This window comes from Triticum aestivum, chromosome 1B, assembly GCF_018294505.1.
Source record: "Triticum aestivum cultivar Chinese Spring chromosome 1B, IWGSC CS RefSeq v2.1, whole genome shotgun sequence".
NCBI classification, from domain to species: Eukaryota; Viridiplantae; Streptophyta; class Magnoliopsida; order Poales; family Poaceae; genus Triticum; species Triticum aestivum.
The window spans coordinates 204,130,232-204,141,224 of NC_057795.1; the positions used below are offsets into that span (position 1 = coordinate 204,130,232).

The 10,993-nt window shown below is 42.9% G+C and overlaps 1 long non-coding RNA gene across 10 annotated transcripts; it reads left to right on the top strand.

Moving 5' to 3' along the window:
- Positions 1-3,212: 3,212 nt before the first annotated feature.
- LOC123115835 (uncharacterized) lies at positions 3,213-7,002 on the top strand. Of its 10 annotated transcripts, none has more exons than XR_006456781.1 (8): positions 3,213-3,498; positions 3,565-3,732; positions 3,811-3,874; positions 3,956-4,029; positions 4,131-4,280; positions 4,734-6,126; positions 6,274-6,321; positions 6,707-7,002. It is a non-coding gene; the product is annotated as an uncharacterized lncRNA (long non-coding RNA). The 10 variants fall into 10 exon arrangements; XR_006456771.1 differs by having other exon boundaries at positions 4,134-4,280; XR_006456780.1 differs by having other exon boundaries at positions 4,189-4,280.
- The last annotated feature ends 3,991 nt before the right edge of the window (positions 7,003-10,993 follow it).

Here is a 10,993-nt window from a genome sequence, read left to right on the forward strand (position 1 = left end):
GAAGAATTGGACAATGATCCGACTTTGCAGCTGTGAGGTGCTCGACATATGCGAAGGGAAACAAAGCAGACCAACACGGTGAGGCCAGAACTCTATCCAAGCGAACGCGACAGTAGCTCCCTCCGGCAACCTTCTTCTCCCACGTCCAATCCAGACCCCGATACCCCAGGTCGACTAGGCCGTAAATATCAATGGCTTCTCTGAACGCATCAATCTGCGAGCTATCACGCTCATTTGGTCCATGCTGCTCTTCGGACCGCAATATCTCATTAAAGTCCCCAATGCACATCCATGGGAGTGTACTCTCTCCCCTCAACCGCTTCATGGTGTCCCAAGTTTTATACCGAAGGCTCCTGGTAGCTTCACCATAGAAACACGTCAATCTCCATTGCTCCTTACCCGGTTCAGTGACCCAGGCATCCACGTGATACTCCGAATAGTTCTTTATTGAAACATCCAAAGAGTTTTTCCAAAAAATACAAAGACCTCCACTACGACCACGACTACCGACACCAAAGCTGAAATCATACCCTAACGACGTACGTAAACCTTCAACACGACCCTTCTGTAACTGGGTTTCAACTAAACACAAGATAGAAGGCGAACTGATCTCCACGAGATCACGTAATTCACGAACTGTCGCGGGATCGCCTATCCCACGACAGTTCCAGCATAAAATTTTCATTGGGCCTGGCGGCGCCCCGAGTCGGAGCCCGCCAATAACGCCATCTTGTCTGGGTTTTGCTTCACTAGTGATGCTGATTTCTTCGCTTTCTTTGCATCTCGAGGGGACACATATGTTGGTGGTGGTGGGGGTACCGCCATGAATGCCAGGCCTAGGTCCGGGCCGACCCCGCATCCGGTTTCAGAGCCCTTAGTCACACCCTGTTGCTGCAAGTGACCATCTGGGTTGTTACCAGCCAAAGCAAAATTCAGGTTTCTGCGAGCCCCCTGTCCTCCTACATGCTCCGTCTCCGTTGTGGCAGCCGGTTTCAGTGGACTAGTCACCTCATCTTCCTCTCCATCTTCTGCTCTCGGATCCAGCCCAGCCTCCTGAGACGAGCGCTTACGCACAGGTGAAGTTTGCCGAGGTGGTGGTGCACTCCTTCCTGATCTACCTCTTCCCCAGCCTCCAAAGCGACCACCCCGCGAGGCTCGGCCTCCTCCTTGCTGCTCCTGTACTGTCTCCCGTCTCCCGTTTTATTTTTACTTGTCTGGAGCTGGTTCACCTCCTCATGGGCCGGCCCATTTTCTCTGCCTTTAGCAAAGGCTCCACCACTTGCCGCCTGCGGCGGCAAATAGTAGCTCTCTGAGGACCCAATTTGTGCACTCACGATTCAACATGGGCCATCGCGATGCATAAGGGCGCCCCTGAATGGGCCGGCCCATTTTTTTTCTTTGTTTCTTTCTCTTCCCTTTTATTTTTTATTTTTCCTTTTTTGCTCGCTTTGTAGTTTTTCGGTTTCCTTTTCTATTTCATGTTTATTTCTTTAAATAGTTTGAGAATTCAATTTTGCACTCAAAATTTTAAATAATGTTCTAATGTTTGATTTTATTTTCAATATTTTAAAAATGTTATAATAGTTTCTTTTTTATTCTTTTGAAGAATTTTAGAAAATGTTGCGGTAATGAATTGTACATTAATTATGGTCTAATATTTTTGAGAATTGGTGCGGTAAAAATTTGCAACAAAAATTTGGTAGGTTCTTCACAAAAAACCATTTTGGGCACTCGGAAAATTAAAAATGATTTTTTTTGTGCAAAGAAAATGAAAAGTCCCTTTGGCAACATTGATTGCCATTCCAAGATGCACCCTTATGCATAATACGAGATCATTTGGACAAACTATGCTATTAATGTGGCCATAACATTTGGCCATGTAGCTTGAAAGCCATGAATCTTCAAACATAATAGTTTATTTCTAAGAACACTTTTTTAAGATTGTTGTCATAGTCCATGTTTGTTATTTTCCCTGAAATCTAGGTCACATATAATGACACAATGTGAAGGTTTTTCATTTTTTAGTTTTTTTTAATTCCTTATGTCGATTTCAAAATAAAGTTAAATTTGTTGGCATGGCTGTTCATAGCCAGGGCTGGAATCATCCATAACTCTTTTGTGGTTCTATGATGAAATAACAATTTATGTAACTATAAATGATTTTTGAAAAAGAAGCAAACTATGAAGAAGTTATAATTCAAATTTGACCTGGTTGTCGCTGATTTGTCAAATTTTTGTTAGTTTGACGAAAGGTGGATGGAAAGCTTTGAACATACAACCATTCGGTTTATTGTACATAAAATGTGGTATAATATCTTTGAAAAATGGAGTAGTGCCATTTTGAAACAAATATTTGGTAATTTCTTGACAAAAAACCCCATTTTTCGCACTCCAAAAACAGCAATTGACCTTTCTGTGCAAAAAAAGAAAGAAAACTCCCTTCAGTAACATTGCTTACCAGTCCAAGATGACGTGAGAACCGACGTGGGAGCCATGGTTGCAGGCTTCTGATGGCTCGGGACCCCTGTAGCATCATGGAAGGTCGTGTCCTCGTTTGTTGGACATCTGATTGTGAGGGACATTGTGTGTGCCGCCGTAGAGAGAACAACATACCACACAAACATATAATGGGTTGCAACAACGTGCTTCCATCCGAGATCATCATCGAGTGGCTACTGAAGTAATAGTAGCAGGGGTGAGTGGTCCGATCTCGACCGTGCATGCCGCCATTCAATGGCGAAGGACGACACACAAGCTATCGTCAAGGGTGTGGGGTAAGCGAGAGAGATGGTCCGTGGAAGGGTTTTGTGTGGGAGCCCGGGCCGGGAGCGATGAGAACGAGCCGTCCATGTGTGCCCGGGGAGAGAAGTTTATCTATGAGATGAGAATTAAGTTCCTTTTTCCCTTTTGATCTGTTGGGAAAACTTGTTTCTTTTTTTTGCTTGAAGTATAGTTGGGAATAGTAATTTTTTGAGGAAAAGAAAGAAAGAAAGAAGTGACAATATATAAATAAAACTGAGGTAAAGTCTGTTTTTGAGGGTGAAGTGAGGCAAAGTCTTTTTTTGAGACAAAAGTGGGGCAAAATCAGACTCACACTTTGGCGCCCAGAGGTTTGGGTCAGCCCGCGAACGATTTCATTTGGTTTTCAATCTCAGAAGCCCGCGAATAATAAATAAAGAAGACCCAGCCCGCGAATGCGAAATCCCACCCACCCACCCATCGCTCCTCTCTCGCTTGTCTCGCCCTCTCCCCCGCACCACTTCTCACCGCCGCCGCCGCCACTACCACCACCACCACCTACGACGCCCGATCTCGCCCGATTCTAGCATCCTCCGGTGGTGCCCAGCACACCACCGTGCCCCCTCTAACCGCTCCTTCCTCCCATCAGGCCAGATCCAGCGCGTGCGTCCTCCAGCGGCCAAGCATGATCATGCCCAACAGCTAGGGTTTGGGCCAGCACGTCGTCGGCGTTGCTCCGGCGTGGCTCCGGTGACTTAGGTGAGTCCCTCCACTCCCCGTCACATTGCCCTGTCTCTTCCTCACATCATCTCGTCTGCCTCACAGATCTAGTGCGCCGTCGCCGGTTGAGCACCGGGACGCCATGGACAGGAAGGTTTCTTCCTCCCCTGTCTGGATGCCATGAACGACGCAGCTCCACCACTACCCCATGGAGACGGAGCTCCTCCCACATCACGCATGGAGCCTCCCTCCCAGCGCCCGGGGCCCTAGAGGGTATGAATCTCTCCTCCCGCTGTCTCCTTCTACAACTCCTCTTCTTCTCCTCTTGATGTGCGCGCGTATTGTGTCAAGGAAAGGAATTCAAGGCTATGGCCGGAGAGAGAGGAGCTGATCCTAGTACAGGACACCATGGAAGGTCCTCCTTTCTTGTTCTGCCTTTTTAATTTTTCTATTTCTCTTCCCGATCTAGACATGTTGAAGGCTCTATTTTGTGCAGGTGCTTCTCTGATGAGGAGAAACTGCTGCTGAAGGACGTCCTCCTCCCCTCCCCTCCTCCTACCCCCACACGTGGTGAGCTCCAACCTCTCTTTCCAACCCTTGAACATCTGATCTAAAGTGAACATCAATTGCAATTTTTATGGACACAACATGGATGTGGCATGTGGTGGCAGCAGGGTGCTTGAATAGTTTCTAACCAAGATACTGCATCCGACCCCTCGCTCCTGACAGAGTAGTGCAGATCAAGTAGCCTCCATTGGTGACTGCTGTTGAGGCCTAAGTGGTCGTGCTCCAGCTCCTGCTCCAGTCCGTTTAATATCAAGGTTTCATCTGCTTCTCATTGCCCCAGTCCATTAAATAGCCTATCAAGAACAAGAAACAACAGAGTGCAAAGACAAAGCACAAAGTTTCTCCATGTTTTTAAGTCCTAAAATCTTTAATCTTTGTTCCCAAGGAATGTACTTTATTCTCAGTAGGCATGGTATATTAATTAGAGCAGAAAATGAGTATAGTATAGGCATCATACCAAACGCCCACAAATAATAGATGAGTAAAATCACATGCTTGGTCCATTAAACCAACTACGAGAAATTTTAACAATGTGGTGTAAGTAAGCACATTTGTGCTACAATTAGTTGGTAGTGTCAAAATAAGTAACTAACTATATAAGTTAGTTTGACACACTGGAAACAAAATACAAAAGGTACCGAGTAACTAACTATATTAGTACTAATTTTTAGTACTAATTTTCTGATGACGAGAAAATGCTGCTGTAGGACGTCCTCCTCCCCTCCTCCTGCCCCCACACGTGGTGAGCTCCAATGTATATGTCGATAATCAGGAACTGGTGGTACAGCTTATGTTTAATCGGTTACTTCATAATCTGTTCCATTGTGTGCATGAACATTTACGCATTTTTTCCTGTCGTTTATATATATATAACTATTGGACAGTGAGAAGATTTCCATAGAATACCTATTGAGTATATGTGTTCATTGGTGCACCATGCCGAATTACTTTTCCTTTCAAAAAAGAAATTACTTCTGTATATTGTGATGCTTCCCATAGTAGTTTGCACCCAGGAACCAACCAAGGGCAGTTGCAATATATTTTACCAAGTATATACCGCCCTTACTATTTTTAAAAACAGACGTTGATGATTCCTTTATATATATTTTTCCTACACCCTGCTGTGGGATTCTTAATAGCCTTACCTGCATATGAACAAACTGCAAGAGACAGATACAATTCTTGACCTGTGAAAGGTTGTTTCATGACTTATCCATCTCACATGACCACCTTCTATATCTACAGGTATCTATCACTTCTTTCCACTTACATGGCGGATATATCTACAAGTAAACCTATAGGTTCTTTGTAGTTCAAATGGAGTATCCTATATCATTTTTATTACTCCCTCCGTCCCAAAATAAGTGACTCAAGTATACACTAACTTTAGTACAAAGTTAGTGTAAAGTTGACTCACTTATTTTGGGATGGAGGGAGTATTATGCAGAACTGTTTGTTCAGTCACATTTGCCCTTTGCTAGAGAGAGCGAAAATGGAAAACTATTGTGGAAATGAGAATAAAGGATGGTTGTGGTAGTAGAATGGTATTTTTGCTTAGTCGCAATCATACTTATGGAGTAGTAAATAACCTGTCATGTCATTCTTCAAGTCTGCACATAGCATTGTTAATTGTAGGAGCAGATTTCTCATCCTTAAGAAACCTGAGCTTGCCTAATAGCCAATTTAGTGGTGTATTACCAGTTCCTTGATGTCAACTCTAATGTCTCTGCTTACATTCCTTGATGTCATTTCTGGTATGCAATCATATGACATGTCTCATGTAAATGAGTATGGGCTGCTGTCCATTTTTTAATCTAAAATTGATCTAATGTTTTTTACATGTTAGCTTAATATCCTCCTTTTCTGATATGCAAACTTCTAATATGTGAGGTGCATAAGTGCATGAGGTGCGATTTGTCTTAGGCTACTCCTGCTCGTCGGCTGTGTCGTCCAGCATCACTTAACCGTTGTGACTTGGCTGGTTTGGTTCAGCTTCAAGCTGCCCACCGCAGAGTGGGAGGCCGACACGCTCATGAACATCGAGGCCAGATCAAGTACGCTGGTGCACTGTGGCGTGTGGTGGCCTATTTTTTTATAGTGGTATTGTATATGGTCTCATCCAGCACTGAGTATCCATATGTTCTAATCCTGATGATGATGTTGTAGCATAAAGTGGACACCATATTTAGTTTGTCTTGATGCTTTATCTCTTGTGATTCTTGTCTGATGCACATTGTTCTTTGCAAGGTTATGATGATGTTTCCAAGGAAATATACTGACCCTGATGTGATGAAGGTGCCTATTTTCCCTTAAACATTTTTACTCTGTTTTTGTTCTTCCTGTAGTTCCAGTTTCACATTGATGGTTTTTCATGCCATACTCATCAGATCCTTCTCACATGCCTTATGATTGAGTAACTTGATTAGTATTTCCGCCACTATCCTATCTTAGTAATCTGTTTGTTTTTTCAGTAGCTAAAAAGGAAAGTAAATCTACTATATCCTGATATTCTAGAATTTCAGTGTCTCACAGAAGTTACTCTTTGTCCTGCTTTAGTTTGGAAACATGATGCTTTATTGTCTTTTCTCATTTCTTAAGTTTGAAATATTTCAAACTTAAGAGTGCCCCCATCCTTGTTATTCCATAATACTAATCTGTGCATTTGTCCTTATAACTTCAGGGAAGGCCAAAGAGAGAAAACACAAAAACAGTAGCATGCAACTGCCAATCCTTGATGAGACTACACCGTACAGCGGAAAATGGATGGTATATACACGATTTCAGACATGAACACAACCACCATTTGTCATCATTGTGTGGCGAGAAACTACATTGGCCATCACACAGGAACATTGACACACACACCAAAGATATAGTGAAATGATGTGCTCTATGTTCATTCTGCTGTGTTATTGAGATCTTGTGGTGTAATGATACTGCTGTGTTATTTTAAGATTTATATTATTATTACCATTATATTCTCCTGTGCTTTTGGTTGACTACCAAATTGTCCAATGAAATGTTGATCAACCTTGAATAAGGGCTGGACCAAATCTACTAAATTGAGTGAGTGGGCTGGACCGTTTAGAGAAAAGGGTTGGCTCAATTAATAAATGGGTTGTACATTGCCTCAGCCCAAGAACAAACATTAACAGGCTGATATGTTGGGCTAGGCCCATGGTTAAAAATGGATTGAATTAAGAAGGGCTTGGCTCATAGCTGTGGCTCAAAAGTAAATTTGAAAATGGGCTATATTGGGCTTGGCCCATTGAAACAAACTGATTTTGACCGATACCACATGGCGTCCACGTCATCATTTTTGCCATGTCATCACATGTGCCACGTGGACATCGCCACCTTGGCTTGGCCACATCAGATCCTATGTGGTCTAGGCTAATTAGTAATGACCATATTTTTTGTCAAAGATTTAACGACGAAAATTTTGGTAAAGGGCAGCCATGACCAAAATTTCAGAAAAGGTCACGTTTGTTTATTCTTGACGGCCAATTGTTGACCTTTTGAATTTGGTCAAAAAAAGGTCAATAAATGAAAGAAATGACGAATTAACGACCAAAATGGGGAGTCATAATTGAGCGTATTTCTTGTAGTGTAGTGAGTTGCTCCGGTTTGTGAGGGTTGTGTGTCCAAACTTTCGTCAAACGTACCAATTTTTGTACCACATCATCTTGATGGCATGACATTACATCAAGCAAGGTTTCATGTTTTTCTGATCATTTTTTAATTTTTCGGAGTAAAAATGCCATGGCACTCCATGCATGTACACGTGTCCATGCCGTGGGACCAATATGTTTGAAAATTCCTTGTACTGTACATCACATGGAATTAACTCGCACACAAGTACACAAATATGATTTTTTAAACCGTTATGGTTAGCCATTGCATGTACATCTTGTTCAAATTTGACTTACGGTCATTAAATGGCTAGGAAATCATTTAAATGTCTTCAAAAGGTCAAACGACCCCTGAAATTTTCCAAATTTTCACATGAAAGTTTGTATCAGTGCATATTACACATAGAAAACATTTGAAGGCCGTAAGAGGAAGCTATCTGCCGTTCGCCATCAAACAAGCATTGTTTCCTCTCGGAACCACAAGCCCTCTAGTGAGTTGCTCTGGGTTTTGAGGGGTGCGTGTCCAAACTTTCGTCAAGCAAGCCAGTTTTCGTATCACATCATCTTGGTGGCATCACATTATGTCAAGCAAGGTTTCATGTTTTTCTGATCATTTTTTAATTTTTTGAAATAAAAATGCCATGGCACTCCATGCATGTACATGTGTCCATGCCGTGAGACCAATATGTTTGAAAATTCCTTCTAATTTACTACACATGGAACTAACTCGCACATAAGTCCACAAATATGATTTTTCAAACCGTTATGGTTAGCCGTTGCATGTACATCTAATTCAAATTAGAATTACGGTCATTAAATGGCTAGGAAATCACTTAAATGTCTTCAAAAGGTCAAATGACCCCTGAAATTTTCCAAATTTTCACATGACAGTTTGTATCAGTGCACATTACACATAGAAAAATTTGAAGGCCGTAAGAGGAAGCTATCTACCGTTCGTCATCAAACATGCATTGTTCCCTCTCGGAACCACGAGCCTTCTAGTGAGTTGCTCCAGTTCGTGAGGGGTGTGTGTCCAAACTTTCGTCAAACGGGCCAATTTTTTTACCACATCATCTTGGTGGCATGACATTACATCAAGCAAGTTTCATGTTTTCCTGATCATTTTTTTATTTTTTTTGGAATAAAAATGCCATGGCACTCCATGCATGTACATATGTGTCCATGCCGTGAGACTTATATGTTTGAAAATTCCTTCTAATTTACTGCACATGGAATTAACTCGCACACAAGTACACAAAATATGATTTTTTTAAACCGTTATGGTTAGTCGTTGCATGTACATCTAGTTCAAATTAGAATTACGGTCATTAAATGGCTAGGAAATCACTTAAATGTGTTCAAAAGGTCAAAGGACCCCTGAAATTTTCCAAATTTTCACATGACATTTTGTATCAGTGCAAATTACATGTAGAAAATTTTTGAAGGTCGTAAGAGGAAGCTATCTACCGTTCGTCATCAAACATGCATTGTTCCCTCTCGGAACCATGAGCCTTCTAATGAGTTGCTCCGGTTTGTGAGGGGTGTGTCCAAACTTTCGTCAAACATGCCAATTTTTGTACCACATCATCTTGGTGGCACAGGACATTACATCAAGCAAAGTTTCATGTTTTCCAGATCATTTTTTATATTTTGGAATTAAAATGCCATGGCACTCCATGCATCTGTCCATGCCGTGAGACCAATATGTTTGAAAACTCCTTCTAATCTATTGCACATGTAATTAACTCGCACACAAGTACACAAACATGATTTTTTAAACCGTTATGGTTAGCCATTACATGTACACCTAGTTCAAATTTGAATTATGGTCTTTAAATGGCTAGAAAATCAATTAAATGTATTCAAAAGGTCAAACGACCCCTGAAATTCTCCAAATTTTCACATGACAGTTAGTATCAGTGCACATTACACGTAGAGCAATTTTGAAGGCCGTAAGAGGAAGTTATCTGTCGTTCGTCAGCAAACATGCATTGTTCCCTCTCGGAACCACGAGCCTTCTAGTGAGTTGCTCCGGTTTGTGAGGGGATTGTGTCCAAACTTTCGTCAAACATGCCAATTGTTGTACCACATCATCTTGGTGGTATGACATTACCTCAAGCAAGTTTTCATGTTTTTAATTTTTTGGAATTTAAATGCCATGGCACTCCATGCTTAATTGTGTCATAGCCGTTAGATCAATATGTTTGAAGATTCCTTCAAATTTACTACATGTGGAATTAAATCGCACACAAGTACACAAAATATGACTTTTCAAACTGTTTTGGCTAGCTGCTGCATGTACATCTAGTTAAAATTTCAATTACAGTCATGAAATGGCTAGAAAATCACTTAAATGTCTTAAAAGGTCAAATGACCCCTGAAATTTTCCAAAATTTGACATGACAGTTGTATTAGTACTACAAATTTTCTCGTACATTTAAAACACCATTCGTTGCCACTTTACTCCAAATTCGTCTTCAATAGCTAATAAAAAATATCTACAACATCACACACAGTTGTTTTGTAGGAATCATTTGCGATAAAAAATTCTGGGTCTATTTAAGTCTTCCTCCTTAAGCTTTGTCGGCTCGTCTGCTCCAGTGCCGGCAACCCCCGAATCCACAAATCCCGATCCACATTCCCGCACCCCCTTCTTGCAAAGATGACACCATGGAAACGCTTCGTGAAGGCCCGTATGTTGGCCTTGTCCCCCCCCCCAAGCGCCGCCACCTATGCCGAGAGCGCGGCCGCCTACACCGAGAGTGCTGCCGCATCCGCATTGAGTGCGGCCGCTTCCACCAAGAGGGCATTTGCGGCAGCCGACAAGGCAGCTATAGCAGCCGAGACGGTTGCAGCTCCTGCTGCGATTGCGGCTGCAAATGCCGAGAGCGCTCAAGCTGCCGTCCGTGCCGCTGATGTCGCCCAGGCCCGGGTCAAGGCCATCCACGCCAAGATATTCCAGGCCACTTCGGAATCCAGCATGCAACCGACGTCCGAGAAGGTGGCGGTGCCATGGAGCACCTGCTTCCTCATGAGGTCGTCGAGCGGGAGCTGGAGATGCAGGAGGTGGCGGAGATCGAGGAGCGCCGAGAGGAGGAGTTGCGTGTGGCCCAGGTCGAGGTAGAGAAGAGTCTGTCCATCGAGGAATCGGCAGTGGAGTACAATCGTGAGCTCTCGCGCAACCACTACTACGAGTACTACAACCTTGAGGGCAGCACTGAGGACGAGGACAAGGACGCGGTCGACTTCAGCAAGGGGACGTGGAGTCCACCAACAGCGGCATGTCGCCAGGACAAGTCATCGACATCTCATCTCACACCTGCGATGCATAGGCC